The sequence below is a fragment of the Eschrichtius robustus genome, chromosome 15, assembly GCF_028021215.1.
Source record: "Eschrichtius robustus isolate mEscRob2 chromosome 15, mEscRob2.pri, whole genome shotgun sequence".
Classification (NCBI taxonomy): Eukaryota; Metazoa; Chordata; class Mammalia; order Artiodactyla; family Eschrichtiidae; genus Eschrichtius; species Eschrichtius robustus.
In genome coordinates, this window is record NC_090838.1 from 40,974,387 (window position 1) to 40,980,704 (window position 6,318).

Consider the following 6,318-nt stretch of genomic DNA (forward strand, 5'->3'; position numbering starts at 1 on the left):
CATTGCTCCCTACCCCGTAGGCCCCTGAAAACCACTGATCTTTATGGTCCCCGTAGTTTTGCCTTCTCCAGAGCATCATATAATTGGAATCAAATAGTATGTGGCCTTATCAGATCGGCTTCTTTCACTTAGTTGCATTTAAGGTTCTTAATATAGGTTTTTTTTTTTTTAAGCTATAATAGTATTTAACTCGATGTATGTTTCATGGTCCCTGCACCTCTAGATGAAAAAGTGGTCCGTGGTCAGTTAGGTTGGAAAGCCTGAGTACCCTCTCTTTCTTAGGGAGGGTCAAGTTCACATTGCATTATTAGCATTGCTAACCCACTGTTTGCCTCAGAGACTTTTCCAGTGAGAGCTATTAATTCTTTGCCACGGGATGTGGACCGTGAAACCTTTTTGGAACCCAGTCCCTTGTCTTACTCCCTCTTCTTCTGTTTTGGTTCCTCCTCAGAGACAGTGGCTCATTATATTCTCTTTAACTCTTCTGGTGGAAATAATACCAGAAAGTACTTCATAAAGCAATATTTTAGCAGTACCACATGTTCTGTGTCCACCTGTTGCTGTGGTAACAACAAAAACAGCCAGACACTAGATAACACAAACCAGCAGGCAGAACTAAATTTTCTTTTAATAAATTCATGGTTGCCTTGGGAAACCTGGGCACGTTGATGATATGTTAATTTAAGTTCTTGGAAGAATTGTGATATGACTAAAGGCAGAGTCAGTGGCTGAAAGTTTCTATCCATATAGCATGGTCAAGGTCATTTGAGTACATGTCAAGCAAGCTAATGTCAGAAACTGGCTAACATCTGCCAATTTTGTGCAAGTATGACAATGTATTGACATTTCTGTTCAAGTTTGATAACTGGTTTATTCCCCCTCTGTTATCTAAAGTTGGGACTCTTATGTCAGGTATTGGCAGTTGCCCCAGTGGATATTCTATTGTGTCACACCCCTGAGTACATCTTTTTCCTTCTCTCTGCAATACCCTTCCCCATCTCAACTGAAAAACTCTCATCTCTCAAGACCCAACCTAAGTTGTCTTTTTTTGGTGAGGCTTTGCTTGACTCCTAACCATCCTCTTCCCACAGAACTTTGAGTTTTGTTATAACTCTCACCTCTCTCACTGTTTCACAAAAATTCTTGTCATGCTAGACTGTGAATTTCTTGAGGATAGTCACAATGTCATATTTCTCTACCCCAGAAACCAGTCCCATGTCTGGCAAGTAATAAGCATTCTAAAGCATTCTGTAATAAATGTTTGTTAAACGAAAGAAAGAATAAATGAATAAATCAATCACTCAAGTATATAAGGCCTTAAAAATCAGAAGTTAATACTGAGGATATGAACAAACGCAAATCTTGTTGGTTGCTTTTTAGGCTTAATTAGCATCGGTTGATGGGATAATACCTTTTAGTAAGGACAATAAACATAATTTAGACTTTCAGGTTTCCAACTAAATGATCAAAACAGGCACACAATACTAACTTTGCCTCCAAGTAACAAAAGTTGTTCGTTTCACACTTTTTGCTATGGCAAAGCACATGTACAATTTTTTGCCTAATTAACTCTCAAAAGTTTAGAAGTTGTTTCTTAATTTATGAAAGTGATTTTAAAGTTAAGCAAGAGTTTAACATTTAGGGAAACAATTGGCTTTTGCTTTTCCGCTTTTTGCCATCAACTATGCAAAAATTGGAATTTCTCTGAGTTTCATTACAGGTCACCTATAAAAGGTAGAGCAGAATAACTAAGAAACTAAAGGTTCAAGATGATGATGGAGATTTTGTCCTGTTGAATCAAGGAGACAAGGATGAGAATGTTGAAGTTTTTCTTTGTGCCTTTCCTCATTTCTTATATTTGTTTGTTTTCTCTTTCTCGACAGTAACAAATAAAACCCATCAGAGCAAGTCTCCTATCTCATTTGGTCCCTGCTCTATTCCCAGTGCCTGGTAAATGCCTAGTATGTGATAGGTTCTCAGCAAATATACATAGAACAAATAATAGTTGAAAAATTGTGGTCAGAGTGGAAGGGAATGAGAGCCTGAATCAGAGTAGTGGCCTTGGGGAGAGAAGGGAGAAAGGGATGGTGAGAGATCAATGCAGATACAGACCTGACTGCCCCTGGAGATGGTTAGATGAGAGTGCATTGGGAAAAGAAGGAGTTAAAGGGGCAGCAAAGTATGGAGACTGATGGATTGAAATGGTGAATAAAGGGAAGTGGAGTTGGAGGGGAAGTTGCTGCTCTCTGATTTAGGCATGTTGAGTTTGAAATTCCAGTGGGGAGCTATCCAGTAGGCAGTTAAAAATGTGACACTAGAGCTTAAAAGAAAAGTCAGGAATGGAGATATCGACATGATAGTTGAAGTCACACATGTGATGGATTGTCAGGATAAAGTGAAAAGAATAAAAGGAGTCCCAAGCTAGATCTTTGGGGGATAGATCCATAGCTTCAGAGGCATGGTGGGGGGGGGGTACTAAAACTAGAGGTGTGATCCGAGAGGTGTGCATATCATCAAGAGAGTATATAGGTCAAGGAATTAAAGGTAGAGAGTTTGAGGAAGAGCCCTTGGTCAAGGGTGCTAAAAGCTGCAGAGAAGCTCATGTTTAGGACCTAAAAAAGATGACAGCATTTAGCACTTAAAAATATTTGTTTAATAGGAAGACAGCGGATTCTATGAAATAGTGAATGGTGTGCAAAAGCAGGCTTGCTAGAGGACTGTTCAATACTTACCTAACATATTCATGTTATTTTTTTAAGCCTATAGCATGTGTTCAAAAAATACTTGATGTTTGAGCGTAGAATCAGAATTCATGTTATTTTTAGAAGTAGCTTGTTTTGCTTGAGTAGTGCTTGCTCAATTTTCAGGAAGTTGCTAAGATGGTTTGAGGTCCTTTAGTGAAGTAGAGCACTTATCCTGAGCTTACCCCGAGTTGTGGTCATCTATAATGATCTGCCATGTGGTTCGTATCTAGTCTTCTCTTGATGCTTCTTTGCATGTCAAGCTCTAGGCTAAGAACAGTCCACTGGCAGGGTAGATCATTACCTATACATGAGTCTAAGTGTATTGACTTAGTAAATGCCTAAATCTTAAAATAATTGAAAAATTACTCTGTTTTATATAGTTAAAAATTCCTTATTTCCTCTGTAAATTATTTCTGTATGTTTGATGGAAATAATGGCGGGGTGAGAGGTGGGCGTGGGAAGAGGGCAAAAGGGGTGCAAAGATCTGCTAAGATGTGCTGTGTAGCCTGTAGTTAGTAGCTCTTACCACTAGATGGTGACCTTGCATTGGTCTGGAGATTGCCTGTTAACAAAGGGTGGCAGAAAGTCAACTGCAGGGGGTTGAAACCCACCACGGTGAAATAGAGAAGCTTTTTTGAGGTTGTGAAATAAAATGGTTGATGAGATTTGAAGTAATAAAAGTCGAGAAATACCATTGTCCTCCCAACTCTGCACAGGCTATGATGCATTGAGAATACTTGAGCATCTGGTTAAAAACCTACAGTGTTGGGCGATGGGGAGAAGACTGTTTTAAGAAGTACAAAAGCTGCATTCTAGTTCACCCGTTGCCACTTGCTTGTGGTATATTTGGCAAGTTGTTTTACTTCTAGGAGCCTCAGCTGCTTCATCTGTAAAATGGGAGATGATGATACCTAACTTGTCAGAGGCTGGGCCAGTTTTCCCCAAGACCTTCTCCTGCTTTATCAGTGAAGGGAAAAAGAGGTTGAGGTTCAGTGTCTCTTTGAAAGGAGAAGGAAGGGACTAAAGAATCTTGGTTGGTCATTATCTACTTTTCTCAATTTTTAACTTTCTATTTTTGGTCAGGTGGATGGAGTCTTAGTAGATATTTCTCTCATTGGGAGAACCATATGTATGAGTTCTGGCTACAGGTTGGGAACAGAGAAGGAAATAAAGGCAAAGGCTGAGAGGGGAAAACATTCTGTAATGGTGTTGTGGGTGTGTGTGGGTGTGTGTGTGTGTGTGTGTCTGTCTGTGTCTGCCTGCGTGTGGGTCTACTTAGGTCTTGAACCAGAGGAGGAGAAATCAGAAATGCTCATTATCGCTGGGAATTGTATTGTTATTGACCTGTAATGATGGTCTCGTGTCCCTGTTTTACAGTAGAGGGACTTGGGGGAAGTCTTGTAATGTTCAATGTGTTAAAGATTTACTTTCAATCTCACCATTAATATAATTCATAATGACAGCATTTTTATTTCATGCTTATTCAAAGGGCTTTGTATGAGGAACACTTTAACTGTTTATCCAGAAGTGATTTGGCTTTTAAATTGATATTATTTCATTAGGTGAAAATAACGTCTCTAGCAGGGCAAATTCCCAGGAGTCTCAAGTCATGGCCGCCTTTCTCAGTTTTCCATGGGATACTGTGCAGATACTGAGTTGACTTTGGCAGAATAAGGGAGCTTGATTCTGTCCTCTGTAATCCAGAATTTCTGTAATTGAGCCATGGGAGTGTCTTGCTCAACCTCAGAGTAATTAGTGTTTACCCAGAATTCATTGAAGGAACCAGATTGTAGCCTTTCTGATATGAGAACCCATGAAACCCTGAAGGACTCTTTGTCCCAGCCATTGTTCATATTTTTTCATTGGAACAGAATAAATAAAATTAGAATAGATGAGTATTTGATATCAGAGAGGGAAAGGAACAGAGAGCTATGAAAATTTGAAAAGATATGTTAAAAGTAAAGGTGAATTAAATGAGGTCACAGACTATGCCCTATAGGATATATTTCTGTGAGTGTGTATTCATTCCTCTCAGGAGTTATTGCCTTTGGGCAATCGTTGAAAGTAGTCAAATGTTCTCTCTCTAGTGCCCTTGGTGAGCTTTGATTAAATTAAATTGATTCTAAAGTTCTCTCTTTGGTTTGAGGATGGTCAGGAAAGTTGTGCAGCCTGAGCTGGGAGCTGGCATGTAATCTAGCTCTGTACTCAGTCATCAATACCTTTGTCTTAGTGCATTTTTAAAAAATTTCTCTTGACAAAGTTTTTATTGTATAGCCTAAATAAACCTGGGGTCCCTTATCACTCAGTATTTGCATGGTGTTGGCTTTCTTCTCTGAACCCAACAATGGAGATATCACAGGAAAAAAAGATGGGTGGATCTCAGCCATTTTCATTAACTAATGCAAAAACTGTGAGAACCCCAGGGAGATGAATGTTTTGTTGCCAGACTGGAGAGGAGGAAGGCCAGGGACATCTGAGGGATTGGCTGGCAGAGACTTTGAGTGTGTCCTTTCTCTTCCCCACATTACTCTGCTGATGCATTTCCTGCCTTCTTTGTGGACGGGAAAGCAGTGGCACTAGGCAGAAGTGGCAGGGTAGTGCCAGGGCAACCCCAGAGCCAAAGTGAGAAGCCAGTAGCCACAATACCTGTGTGCCCCCTGAGCACTCCCTTATCGTGCCTTCTCCTTCCATCCTGTGGGCTAGGCAGTGATACGAGAGACTATCTGTGCTTATAAGAACATGCCTGGTGATGAGATGTCCCCTAGGCCGGGTTGGTGGTGGTGGTCAGAAAATGACTGAATTCAGACTGCAAACTTTGAGAAATTTTTCCTTGAAGATCATCTTCCTTTAACTCACTTGGAAAACAAGCCAAGCCTAAGCTTTTACATCTCTCTCAGGTATTAGCAAAACAGTTGATAGTCCTAAAGGAATAAAAGATGAGCTTTTAAGGAAAAATGGTGAGATATGTGAGGAGTAAATGTTCTATGAAGAAATTTAACAAAGAAGATAAACCAGAGGAAATAGAATGAACAATAATTTAAAAATTAAGCATAGTAATTATCCTTAGAGATAAAGGAGACTATTGAAAAAAATAAAGCAAGGAGAAGCAAATAGGAAGAGAAACCAGTTGGAAATATTGGGTACCTAAATATAATTGTTGAAACAAAGAACTCAGTGGATGGGCTGCACATGGGAATGGATACAGCCAAAGAACACTTTAGTAGGCGGAAATACTGGAATGAGGAGTTTTCTCAGAATGCATTGGAAAAGGATGAAGAGATGGCAGTTTGATAGAGATGAAGGATTGAAGTAGAAGTGGAAATTTGCATCAACAGAATCACAGAAGATCCTGAACTGACAGGACGCAGTGTGTGGAAGAGGAGAGGTGACCTCACACAGAAACATTCCACAGTGACAGTAAAGAATATAAAGAAAAAGAGAAAATTCTGCAAGATTTCAAAAATAGAAAAGCACATTACCCAAAAGGAGCAAGAGAATCAGATTATGATCAGACTTTGTATGATTATACTTATATACCTTGTATGACCATATGTATAATCAGCAGCTACACCAG